The sequence below is a fragment of the Ciconia boyciana genome, chromosome 1 (assembly GCF_034638445.1).
Source record: "Ciconia boyciana chromosome 1, ASM3463844v1, whole genome shotgun sequence".
NCBI lineage: Eukaryota > Metazoa > Chordata > Aves > Ciconiiformes > Ciconiidae > Ciconia > Ciconia boyciana.
Window position 1 is genome coordinate 33,589,960 of NC_132934.1, and position 13,938 is coordinate 33,603,897.

At 41.3% G+C, this 13,938-nt stretch overlaps 1 long non-coding RNA gene across 3 annotated transcripts; it reads left to right on the forward strand.

Moving 5' to 3' along the window:
- Positions 1-47: 47 nt before the first annotated feature.
- Positions 48-13,589, forward strand: LOC140651932 (uncharacterized). Of its 3 annotated transcripts, XR_012042598.1 has the most exons (4): positions 48-213; positions 1,087-1,284; positions 7,023-7,083; positions 7,779-13,589. It is a non-coding gene; the product is annotated as an uncharacterized lncRNA (long non-coding RNA). The 3 variants fall into 3 exon arrangements; XR_012042597.1 differs by lacking the exon at positions 48-213 and having other exon boundaries at positions 263-1,284; positions 6,247-7,083; XR_012042596.1 differs by lacking the exon at positions 48-213 and having other exon boundaries at positions 263-1,284.
- The last annotated feature ends 349 nt before the right edge of the window (positions 13,590-13,938 follow it).

The window sequence follows — 13,938 nt, forward strand, 5'->3', positions numbered from 1 at the left end:
GCGGCGGGAGGGGCGGGGGAGCCGCGGCGCGGCGGCGGGCCCGGCGCGGAAGGGGGCGGCGCGGCGGCGGCGGGAGGGGGCCGGCGCCGAGGGGCGGCCCCGGCGGCGGTTGGCGTGCGGGCGCCCCGCGGCCATTGTCCCGCCGGGGAGCGGGGACGGGCCGCCCGGGGGGCATGGCGGCCTTCCTCCCCCCCCCGCCGCGGCGGCGCCGGGGTAGGCCGGGCGGGATGAGGGGCCGGGGGTGGGGGTTGCGCGGGGCCCGGCGGGGAGGAGCTGCCCCGCCGCTCCCCGCCCGGGCAGAGCCGGCGGCCGGGGCCCGTCTCGGAGGCCGCGGACAAGGCAGGCCGCGGGGAGCCGGCGGCCCCGCCGCGCAGCCCTCAGCCGGAGCGGCCCGGGCGGTGGGGGCCGGGGGGCCCGGCGGGCGGCGAGGGTCGAGCCGCGGAGCTGGCGGAGGGGCCGACCCCGGCGGGGAGGCGTGAGGCGGTGCTGGGCAAAACGGGCTGACCGGAGTACGAGTGATTTAAGCTGGCCTGCACGGCTCTGCCCTGGAAGCCCGCTTTTCTGTTATCACCCGGTATTGCTTGCAATAGCGTCTAGGTTGCCTGGTTCTCCTTCCCAAAGAAATTGCTCCAGGCCGTGCTTTACAGTAAGGAAAAAAAGGGAAAAAACTAAACACGAGGTTCTGCTTAGAAACCTTGGTCTAAACCAGCCCGTTAGCCTGAGGCGGGTGGAGAACATGATGGGTACCGATACAAAACCAGGAGAGTGGTGTTACCTCGTACCCGTGTGTCCGCAAAAGCACAGTGCTTTTGCACTTAGAAGCTTACAAGTACAACGTGGTTAACGTTAAACAAAACACCGGTGTTTATTACCTGTGTTATCTTAGTGCACAGGAGCCCCAGTGGCAGACTGGGATGCCATTTTGCAAGATGCTGTACAAACAGAACAAAGAGCATATGACCTAAGTACCTAACAAAAGACGGCAGTTAGATGGCAGGTAGATGGCAGAGTGCAAGCAGACAATGAGGTGATATTGGTCAGCATCGTAGTGGTTGAAGCTATTTTTGCTGCGTTGTCTTTGTCAAGAAACGACGGCAATTCGAGAACAAAATATGCCCAAGGGGAGCTTTGCCCAAGCGTGTGAAAAAGCATAACTGAAGATGTAGACTTCTTTGAAAATTAAGCAAGTGGACAATGGAGAAACTTTCTGATTCTGAAGGCAAAGTGGTCAAAAAGAATTTCAGCTAGAAATACTGGGGTATGCCGAAGAACAGGAAAATGCAGGTAAGGTGCTTGATGTTGTATTAGGGAAGCAATGAAAGACCCATTAGTCGGGACATTACATTTATGTAGAAGTACTAATACTTTTAAAAGATTCACAGTTTTCTGCGTCTCTCTAGCAATCCTGTAGGCCAGCAATTTGAAGCCTGTGTAGTATTTCCTACTTGTGGTTGGCCATTTATCCTAATTTCTTTCTGCATTCACATCCTGCTTCCAGTATTGTAATTTTCCCTGCCTTCTGTTTTTTTTCCATATTTGCCTTGCCTTTTCCTTTCTTCCTCTCTTGTGATTTGTTTCTTCTCTTTTTATGCTTCTCATAGAGCCTTCTGTAAATTATGAACAAAATGTATGGATTGCACATCTGAGGATGGGCCACGCCAGGCACAGACAGCTGGCCTGGGTTTGTATTTAGTTAGACATCTACATGAACTAGGTGCCCAGACCCAACCCCCAGCAGGGAGAAACAAGCTCCTGCTGAAGGTGATTGATCTGATGCTAAGACAGGCGTATGATTTTCTCATCTATGGGGACCATTTCTCTCCATTGACTGTAACGAGAGCTTTGCACCAGTAGTCCATCAGAACTGGACATCTAGCCTTCAAAATTACAGAATTATATGAGGTGGCTCACCTGTGCTTGAACCTCATGCTACGTAGAAATCTCTAGACAGTAAGCAGTGGAGAAAACCTGTCTCCTTGTGCCCTTTTCCACAGTGCACTTCCTCTACTGTATAAATAAACATATTCTTTCCCCACTTTCAGAAAGCAATTATTTTGAAACAACCTCTTTCTCTTGACCTTTCCTCTGTCTCAGCCTACTTTTTCCATACCAATTGTGAGAAACAAAACAGAACTTCCACTGATGGTTACAAAATGCTGGGATATATTGTAATCCCGCAGGAACCATTCTTGGAGAGAACCGTTTCTAATCAGCAGGGAGAATCGCAACTGCCAGCCACAAATGTTATCCCTAACAGCCGAGTAATCTTTCTGGTTGTCGTGTTCCAGACCTGCTGCATGGCCATCACCCAAACCACTGCGCTTAAAAATCACGATGTTTTCCCAGCAGCGTTGGGCCCGTTTCCCACTGAACTCCCAACTAATCCTTATTTTGGGAACTGAAAGGTGATTCGGATGGTGCATTCAAAAGTTCAGGTGGATGGGTCATGGTGCCCTCCATGTGATGCCTCCCATGGTGCCCATGGGTCTGTGCAAGGATGGGTCTTATTCTTGAGTAACACTGAAGAGGCAAGAAAGGCCGTTTTCCTCGCACCTTGTTCTGTCCTCAAATAGGAGCACAAGGGAACACCAGTGAAAGTACCGAGCTGTCCCATGTCATCTCTGCAACTGAAACAGTGGTGGTTTGTCATAGGACCGAGGGTGAGGAGCATGCAGTGTTCTTCACAAGAGGTTATTAAGAAAGCCAGGCTAGGCAACTCCAAGCTAATCCTGAACGTAGTCCAGTAACAGGACATTTCCCTAGGATGGACAAAACTATACCACATTGCTGTCAAGTCTGGGTGAGAGTACCTGTGTTCCTCGGAGAACTGTATTTCTTCTCTGAAAGGTACTGATTTTTGTCCATTTATGGAATCATGTTTAATTTCTGAAACCAACTGTTTGAGCCAAGGATTTCATTTTCAGGAAAGCATCTTTTAGCAGCAATGCAGGAAAGCACATGGAAGAGGTAGATGGAATAGTCAAATGCTTAATCAAGATGTTTAGGAGGACTTTGCTACAAATGTGACAAAGTTGGGAATTCCATAGCCAGATGTTTTGTCATCATGTGAACCCAGAAAACTCATCTGTCTTCTGCTAAATATTTGTATGGCACATGACGTAGATAGTTTGAATGACAAAATTGATGGCGTCAATATTAGCAGTCTTCAAAAAAATGTTTCAGGGAAAGAAAGGGGATGAATGAACCTTCATTTTGAGTTTCCTTAGTTTTAAGTTTGATTTCATCTAGAAGTACAGTTGTTCCACAATAGTTATTAGCACCCTATTTTAATTCAGCTGAGCTAAAGTAAACACATCTTTAAGACAGAAGGGATGGGCAATATATTTGTCTCTTTGTACATCAGACATTCACTCTCTAGCTAGTGTTTGGTCTCTTATTATCTTAAAATTGACTTTTTTATAGCATTGTACTAGGGAAATGCTCACGGTATGATTATGATATTGAATATGATATGCTGATAGCTTTGTGGAAGTTAAAGATCTAATAATATTTTCAGTATCTTATGGTATAAATGTTCTGGCATGCATGACTTGTCAGTTAAAAGTTTATTCATTTTAAAGAGGATGTGAAAGGGGATGGTAGCAATTTCTAAGTATCTTTTTGTGTGAAAATTCTTGCTGCAGAGAAAATTACAGTTGTTCCTGAAGAAAGTGTTCACATATGAGGTTATTTAAGAATAGGCTGTTGCTGTGTAAATCCATATGAAGACTTGCCATTTAGTTAATAACTAACATTTAGTTATTTAGTTAATAACTAACATAACTAATAATAACTGAACCGTTGTTACGCACATCAAACCTATGCCAATTGCTGCATTACCAGCATCTTGAGCAATTAAGCAATCACTTCATCACTGCTTGAGTTTAAAAAATTCTCCATGAAGATGATTATCATTATATTGTAGAGAAACCACCTTTTAATCCCTATTTATAAAAAGGAAAACTATGTAAGTATAAAATTGCAGTGGAACAAATGCACATTATTCCAGCACAGTATATCTGTTTTGCTTGGATTGCACTGATACAATAAAATCAACACAATTCAATCAATTCATGGGAATTTGTCTGGTGAGGTTTTTTAACATGCTTGGTATAATGAGGCCTGAATCCTGTCTGGGCTTCCATATGCTACTGCACTGAAAAAAAAAACCCAAAAAACAACCAAAAAAACATTCAGAGCTTTTGAAAAGTGAAAGGTACTGGCAGACCCTATAATAAAGACAGTAAGACTGGTGACAGGGAGAACTGCCCCTCCAGCATGTATTTGCTCAGCCTTGGGGTCAGCCCAAGCTATCAAAAAAGTATCAGCGGCTCCTGGCAGTCCACACTTCTCTTATTAGTGTGTGGAGGCAGGAGAGTGAAATTCTGCTTTAGAAAGGGCTGAGGCAGAGAGGGACCACATCTAGAGTACGTCATAACATCAGAGAGCCTAAAGCATGTTTTAAAAGAGTTTGCACTTACTTGCGTGTACAAGGCTGACCTAAACACATTATATAATTTTTAGGGAACTACTGCATTCATGAGACTTGGTTCACCACCATATCCTTCAGGTTTCACACAGTTAGAATGGCCCCAACATCAGCAGGGATATGCTGTCATGAACCTGGAGTAACACGGTGGTGAATAAGTCCAGGAATATTTGTAGGGCCATAATTTGACTGTATGTTTGTGAGAATTTGGCTCCAAACACAAGACAAAGAGTATTGTACACAGAACACCCGCAGGTTATAGTGCGGCAGCAGTATATCGTTGTCTGTGTAGGTGATCATTAGATCAAGAAAAATTTGACCATAGTGGTTATTTTTTATGTTTGCCCTCTGTGTACTGGAATGAAATTATCAAACCACTTAATTTCAGGTGCTTGGTAATTATCAGATAATTATTTCAGCTACTGCCTACTTCTCATTTACTCTCCTGGTTTGGGCCTAGCCTTTATCTTTGCAGATTTTGTAGTGATTTAAAAGATGGCAAATGTTCAGCTCTATAGTCTCTGTAAGTCCTCTACTTCATCGCAGAAAACTCTTAAAGTAGAAGTTTCCCTACTTTTTCCATTCACCCTCTCTCGGAGGTAATCCGAGGTGTGAAGGATCACTGCTAGGAATAAAAGAACATTCTTAGTACTCATTAAATATTTCTGGTCCTTTTGCTGAGGTTCCCAGGCATGGTGGTGCACATGACAGTCTTTTAGACTGAAGATGATAATTCATTTCAAATAGGTCACTAAAGATTGTTAATAAATAATACCGATACTTATTCTTCTATCATACCTCTCACAGGAGAGGTGTGCTAAAAACTGTCTGTGAATGCTAGATTGAAGGTATGCCAAGCGATGGCTTCAGACACCGGAAAGGTGTTTACACAACCTATGTCTGAATTTGAGGAGCCAGTGGAAGTTTTCCTCCTAACAAATGGTGAAAGATTGGCTTCTCCAGGGCAAATGGTTCAAAGTGGTAAAGCTGGGGTCTTGCTTTGAACCATCTATAAAGGAAGCAGAGGGAGATAAAGTTCACTAGCCTCTGTGAATTTGAGTCTCTGGGGTTAAAGGAACTGGAGTGAAGCTGCCATTATCAACTCTTTAAATTTGGGGCTAAATCTTTCCTTGGCTGCTGCCATCAGGGTGAACTGAGGTAGTGTCCAGTACATCTTCTGCTAAGGGGGATTCATTCGGGCAAAGCCAGAGCCCCCTGAGGAGGAATGGGTATGCATTGCAGAGGCTCCTTTAAACAGAAACAATCTGCCCATTCTTGCTGACATCAGCATAAGATCTAGCTGGTTACAGGGGTGAACACATATGTACCTTGATTAGCAAGCCAAGCTCCCTCGGGGCTATAGGAGAGAAAAAATAGCCCACTCTCAATGCTATATGCTCAGGTCTGCTCCCTGATTTCATCATCTGCCTTTATCCCTCCTACTTTGCTCCCTCTTTCCCTCTCTGCTATTTGTCATCTTCCTGGCTGTTTTTTTTCCCTTTTCCTTCTCCTCTTTATGTGTTCCTTCATCCTCCTTCCTGCTTTCTTTTCCTCCTTGTCTTTACACCTGAGATTTATCTTTCTAGCTGGTCTTCTGTGCTGCTAATTCTGCCTGCTCCATCCTCCAAGTTCCCTTTCTGTCATGTCTCACTCTTCTTTTGCTCGCTTTTCACCTTCACTGATGCTATCTCTTTTAGGAGTTGTTTTAAAGCTTGAAAATCTGGCCAGAGGTTGTTTCCTATTTTTGTGTCATGCAGGTGGCAGGCTTCCAGTGGAAATAGTGCCAAAGGAAGAACAGTAGCCCAGAGGAGATTTCACACTTTACAGCAATATTTAAAGCATTCTGAATCTGATTAGGGGATATGGCTGAAAGTCACATAGCTTCCTGGTCCTACACAGCATTTTTTAAGAGCTGTCAGAGCAAAAACCGAAATACTGGAACTAAAGCCCCTAAGCAAGTTCCAGCTCTAGTTCAGCATTTCGACATGGTGTCAGTCAGCACGCAAACACCTACTGCAATGGCTGGATTCACAAGTGCCATAAGCCACCTTTGGATCAAAAGTGCCATTCAATTTTTCTTACCGTAAATCTCTTTTATAAATTCTGCCAGATTTACTTTGCGATCAGAATTTGACTTACAGGCATTATTTCTGACAAACGAAGGGGAAAGGGTGAATGTATAGCACTGTGGCATCAGGAGGAAAAAGGGATATTGCAGATGTACTGCTTTTTTCATATGTAATAGGAGTAGTGAATGAACAAACCAACCTTCTGTCAGAAAAAAACATACAAAGATGATGAGTCCTTGAGAAGAATGCCTTCTCCGTGTATAATAAAAAGCATATTTCACTGCTCATAGCTATATATACACACACAGAGACATGGGTACATAAATATTCAAAACAGTTGCAAATTTGTCTTAAAAGGTATTCCGTATCAGCTCGCTACATTTTCATTATGGAATACTCTGAGGTAAGAGATCACCATGAGATACCTCTCGAGTTTCCTCTTCCCAATTTCCACACTATTCTAGGTAAGGAAGAGAAAGATGGATTTAATAAAGGTGCAGCAAGGTGCAGCATGCAGGAGTGCTGGTAAGAGATCTCATAATTATTTTTTTTTGCTTGGAATCACTGGCTTTGTCTCAGTTTGGCAAAAGATTATATCCTTCATGACATAATCCATGTCAGCATCCTCTGCCTCCAGCCCCAGTGTTACACTTTCCTTTTTTCCTGGGTTTTTCCTCCTTTTAAGTAAATTAATATAAAATATAGCATCTAAACAACAAAAAGGAGCAAAAAAAAGCACAGGGATCAGATCCAGCTAATAGAACACATCACTGTGTGGGTTCAGAATCAAGGCCAGGCGAGGAAGCCTCTCCCCTGAGGAGAAGACAATTTCCTTGCCACTGTGCTAAGGTTATTGCAATGCCAGCATCCCTAAATAACCACGCACTGCGTCTTACCACCCCTTCGTCTCTCTCTCTGTCCTTTTGGCTGGACTTGTATTGCTGCCAAGTGCAGGGCTGGACTGTGTAGAGACTCAATATTTGGTAGAAGCTCTGTACAGAGCTGCTTTTTCAAAATAAATAAATATATAAATGAGAGAGAGGAAGAGTAACGAAGTTCTTTAATTAACATGGAGTGTACCCTCAGGCTTTGCCTGTAGGTTCAGAGCACTGTCTGTAGTGAGCCCGTTGCACTGACAGGTGGGCTGGGGCTGGGAGAAGCAGAAACCTCCCAGAGGAACCTGTCAGTCAACATGGATCGGTGTTGATTCCTCCTGTTAGGTAATTGCTCAAGTAGAAGACTCTCCAAATTTTTCCGGATTCAAGAAGAACTGTTCAAATAAAAAAAGACTATCTAATCTTGCAGCGCTGCTATTTTTAAGATGATTTAAACCTTAAAAACAAGTGCCCTGGAAAAAAATATTGCAATTATCAAGATGATCGTCACAGATCACCATCACTGGAAGTTGAACATCGAGGTCAGACGACTTATTTACGAAGCAGCTGCACCACACGGTCTCGCTGTGTGTAGCCTGCAAATGGCCAGGGAGGCTGTACGGCTACCGCTGCAAAGGCACACTGCTGATGCAAAAGCTCTGCTCTCAAGCTAAACTGCTGCTCTCTGCCTGCTAGAAAGGAAAAGGAAATGTAGTTACACAAAAGGGAGTTTGAAAAATGATAAATTTTGCTACTTAATTCTGCATTGGAGTTATCATCATCTGTAGCCATTATGTACGTTTGACTAACCCTCAGAATGCTCTCTTACAGCCTTACAAAGAAATCTTCAAAGAAACCCTGGGATCAAGGCAGTGTAAGCACAAGCTTTAAGTCAGCTTTCCGTGACAGCTTCTGATTTATGCTTTCAAACGGACCCCCAGATCTCTGCCTCAGTTTGTTAGTTACCGCTTGCAAGATACATATGGGCATGCAGTGGCTTAATATACCTCTCCCAGAAGAATAAAGTCTTTATACATACTCTATTAAATTAGATGGTTCGGAGAAGAATTACATTTTCCTGAAGACTGGATTTATGAAAAGACTATCTAGAAGCTTCTATTTTTAATTAATTGCAAATTCTGTAGCATTCTAGACAACTTTAATGCCCAAATTTGTCCTCACTAAGTCTATTTAACTACTACTATTTTCATATAAACATTGATAAATATTGCTAAGAATGAAGCATTGAATGTCTTTTTTTGTTATACCAGTAGAACATACAGTAAAGGCTTTACCATTTCCCTCATCCTTGGGGAAGTACTTAAACAGATGAAGTAATTAGTAATGTGAGTTCCTAGCTTATATAGTAACAACAGAATATTTGTTAGCTGTACATTTAAGAAGATTTCAAATAAATTCAGTAGTTCTATCTGTAGTTCAATTCTTTGAAAGGAAAAAAAATTCCTATAATTGGATTTATTTGTTGAAAAAAAGCTATTTCACAGTTAAGAAGGGAGACATGTAGCAGAAACTATTTAGCCACGTCTCTCATTAACGTGCAGTAAAATGGGCTACATACTGTGCTTGGGTTAACCAACATACCTTTATGCAAGCTGTTTGACCTGTACACTTAACTCCAGATAAGAATCTGTCCCTGTGTAACTAGAAGATAACAAACTGTATGGCAGACATAGGAAAAAAGCTCCTCAACAAGACAGTGGCAGGAAATGATTGATTGACTTTGTGTTCATTTGGTAACCTCAGGAGGTCAAATACAAGAGAGGTCATAGAGCTTCTAAGTCTAAAAAGTGCACGTATTCTAAGAGCTGTGTTCTGCCGCCTTAGGAGTTTGCCTGGGCCACTAGCCAGAATAGCACTGCAATAGCACCTGACAGATAAAATTAAAGCATGAATCATAATCTCTCTGGTCTGCCAAACTGAGCTTTATTCAAGTTGTAGCTTTAAGATAGATTACAGTTTATAATTTGATGGCACATCCAAAAGCTAACTATCCCTTAATTTCAAACAGTGTTGTGGGAAGGTCATGTATTTGCGCTGGGGTACAAACTTGGGTTCGTGTGATGAGAATTGAGTGAAGGGAGTTCAAAATCATAATGGTTTCTATTGTTTAAATTTAAATGAAATACCAGCTGGACATTTGCCAGGATAAGATATTATTCTGATGGAGCAGAACACTCAAGTATATCAAGTGAGCTCTTTGGATTAGTCTAAAAGAATAAAGGGCATTGTAACACTCTTACAAGGCAGGGAAAATGTGGAATGCTTCAAAAACAAGCTTTCAAAATAGCATTGATAATAAGTGATTTAAATGGAATTTGGAATATGGAATTCTTGATGTTTGAAACCTTTTTCTTAGATACGAGGAAGAAGGCAGGTAGACTAGACCTGGAAGAAAGCCTGTTATAGAGTAGAAGGGTGTTACTTTCATTAATACTAGCATTATTGATAGGCTAGTCTTCCAAACTAAATCTACTTCATCTATAGTCTTTGAAGCTATAGAATTGGTTGGGTACCACAGTAAGTATCGTCCTTCCAATTTTCATTTTAGATGTTGTAGCAATCAAAGGTTGATATAGCTTCAAAGAGTAATACGATGTAGTTTGAAGTTCTATTTATCATGCTGGTAATGGACCAACCACTGTGATTGTTTTGTTGGCTTGACTGGGACAAGGGATGGACATACAGAAGTCTTCAATCATCAGATTACCTTGATATGCATGACTAATTGGTCACCTGAATATAGGGTTAGGTAAACTAAACCCTTTGTAATTGACAGCAAACTGCCTGCTTTGTCAACACCAATAAAAAAGGCTAATGCAATCTAAGAGTTTTTCTCTCTGTGCCTAGATATGCAGCAGATTTGTATCTCTTAACAAGTGTTGTAATCCATAGATCAAAGGATAAAATAGTATGGAAATAAACCAGACTATTCAATTTATAATTCAAAGCATTCTTACATTTGAGATATCACCTTACAAAAGTAAAATAGCTAGCAGACATCTGTGCAAGAATACATATTTACTTTTAGTCTCTTTGGTAGTGTCCATTCAGGACCTGACATTCAGTTCATCGGTTGCAGATATGACTAAATCTGTGAAAAAGGGATCTGGATTTTGATGTGAGTAGCCATCACTAGATGCAGTTCATATATTTTCTGGGAGTACTTTCAGTTAAATTAGTGATATACATTCTCAATATCGACTCCAATTTAACATTGATCTTTGGCTGAGAATTTCTTTATAAGGTTTTTCCCATACGAACATTTAACAAGAAAACCCAGGAAGAAACCCAATAAGAAGACACAAGAACAGTAGCATAATATCTGCCATAAACTAAAGATATATAAGAAGAATCTTGGCTCAGCTGAAAACGTTATCTGAAGTTTTGAGACAGACTCATCAGTAGGCACTAGTTGCTTTGTGCTGCTACGTGGCAATGCAAAACAAACAAAATATAGTCATAAGCTAGGCCAGGTCTACAGCTGCTTTGCACGACTGGGGGAACTAACACCAGCCAAAGAGACCTTCTAAGCCTGATCATTAATTGACTAGCAGTCAGGCACAGAGAACCTTTACAAGAGTGACATTGGGGACCGGGTGGCAATTGTGCGCGCTGTCAGGGAGAGCTATTAACAGATGAGGCCGGTGTCCCCGACTCATTTTACCCAATTAAACTGAATCATGCAAATCAGTGAGTGAGGAAGGATGACGCTTGGCTTTGTTATCTCCAGTGTTATACATCGAGGTATAGATCTGCACCTGCTTATCACCCACAGCAGTTCCTATACCAGTCGTTAATAACACACTGTCAATGTATGTCCTCCAGCTGAAGCCTACATGTGGGATTTCAGGAACTTTACGGAAAGTTTGAATGCTCCTATGTTTTCGCATTATTGAACAGAGATGTGGGATGGAAGATTGGCAAATGGCAAATTTCTAAAGTGACTGGTTTTTTTTTTCTTTGTTTTAATTTTTAAGTTAAAAATGACTTGAAACATTTTATCTGTAAATTGTAACAAAAAGTGCTATATGCAAAGCACAGTTGATGCATCCTATGAAATCCATATCCTAGATGATGCATTCTACAATCCATACAAAAGGATCTTGAACTTTGATGAGTACAAAGCAAAGAAGTTTGACTATTGAACCATTCACTCAGATCTCTATAAGAAGACACATACCACAAACGCACCAGTACTCTATGTTCCTTACAGTACATTCAAGGTCTGGAAATGCAACCAAAAAAAAAAATCACCTATGGCGATGATATTACAGATTATATAAGCTTTCTCTGGTGTTCAGAAGGTGTCGAAAGGGTTGGCGTAGCAGGCATAGTCAGGATGATCTCTCACAGCATGCTGCCACTTCAGTTTGAAGTCCTCAGTAAAGAGCTTGGAAGAATTATTTCTGGCCAGTCCAATCATAGTGTCTTAGATGTGCTGATGAATGGTGTTGCTACACAAAACCTCCAAGTTCAGAAGCAACCTTGAAATGTCTGTTTCCGGTGCTATCAAAGATGGGAAGTATTGTAAAGCTAATGTTACCCATATAAAGATGAACAGCAGGAACGTCAGTGATAATATGAGTGTGCTGCAGCTGTACCTGGACAGTGGCAAAGCCAGGGAGTTAAAAGCAAGAGACAGTCAGTTCCAGAAGATGGTCTGGGTGAAATTTTTCTTTTATTGTCTGCTATTTTATTTCATTTTTAATTGGCAAGGAAGAGGGGTCATATTCTGATACCAGGAGCCTTCCAAAAGTCAAGAAATGTCATATACAAAGTAAGTCAGTGTAGTTTTTTTATTTTGTTGGAAAAACTGTCAGCTACTAAGTTGCTTTATTAGATATAAATTTATTTTAAGAAGCAACTGAACATTATACAGAGGGTAACAAACTATGTAATAGCTGGGTTTTGGTTTTTTTTCTATTGCACATGAAATATTTTGCACAGGCAAATGTGACTGCACTGTCACTTTCTTTGTGTTTGAAATCAAACAGAGATGGGAAGAGTCAGAGCATTTGTAAAAACTAGTGATACACTATGTTTTTCAGCTGTATTAGGATAACTGCATTGCTGTATTGGGGAAAAAAAACATTCTTCAGTTGGAAAGCCCAGATGATACATTATTCAAGGATACCAGTAACCTCTGCAAATGTTTGCATTGAGGTCCCCATAGAAAGATTAAATTATGTTTTCAGAAAAAAGTTATTGCTACTAGCTTTTATGTGTCCAGTAACTTGCAGTTGTTGTAGCCTCTTGGTGCTTTCAGCAAATGAGCTACGTTAGATAAGTTCTTAGAGCTTTGGGTTTGGTTTTTTTTTGGAGGCTGCCCTTGCAACACCTAAATCCCCAGAATCATGGCAATATTCTCCATTACTCCAGCCTGGCTTCCCGCTTAACTAGCAGCTGAGCACTGGAGCTTATTATTCAATACTCCTCCAGTGTCCCAGCTGAGGAACCTTCTTTTGGTAGTTAACAGGGTCAAATTTACGGCCTGAATTGATTCACAGACTTTATTTCAAGATAGCATTATGTGTTTACACTGAAATAAACAGTGGGCGCAAGTTCGTTCTTGTTTAAACCTGCTTCCAGGTTGTTTACATGTGTTCCTAACTCAGCCTTGGACTAAGATTTTGCGTTCTTGTCTGTCCGTCACTGTAAATCTTCAGTGACTCTGCTTAAATCCAAGCATTCACTCTGGATTTTGAAGAGGTTGAAATGGATGCAGACTCTTCAGTTTTATCTTTTTTGGGTTTTTTCCCTTTCTTTTCCACCTGGGAAATAAAATAAGCAGATGGAATCTCAAGTCTTTTGAGAACAACCGCAGGGAAGAAGTTTTCCGTGGGTGTGCAAAAACAAGCTAGAGGACAATTTGTAATTTATTGCTGCACTGCTGAGTCTAAAGTAATTGTGTCACTTCTGAGCAGTCTGAGAAGGCTGGGTGAAAGCACACATTGACATGGGGACATTACTAGGAAAAAAGTGTGATGTCAAACTGGCTAGTTCCCACAAAAATTGCTGATGTGGAAATAATAGAAAAATTGTTATTTTTCTGCATGATGTTAAACTATGTATGGATTAAGTTGTATTAAAAAAAAATAAATTTACACCTTTCCTAGTTAGAAGCCTGTGTTAATGGATGTGAATAAAACATTAAGAATGATTTGTTTATTGCCGGCCAAAGTATTCTGACATAATTATAGCACTCCATGGTCTTTCTTAATGGATAGTGTTAATTTTGGAGTCTATCTGGGTTTGCAGAAAATACTCACTGTATTAATAGGTGCCAGCTGTGAGATAAGCCACTGACAGCTTCTTAAAAATACTGTTGTTCTTTCACACTGACTTCATGTAAAGCTAATCACCGCACAGTTTTGCATTTGTTGCCGAAAGCTAAAAAGAAAACCGCCACTTCACTTTACTATTGTAAATATTTAGCCGATGAAGTATAAAATATTCTCTGGCTTGCTCTTGTTCTATGCCAGAA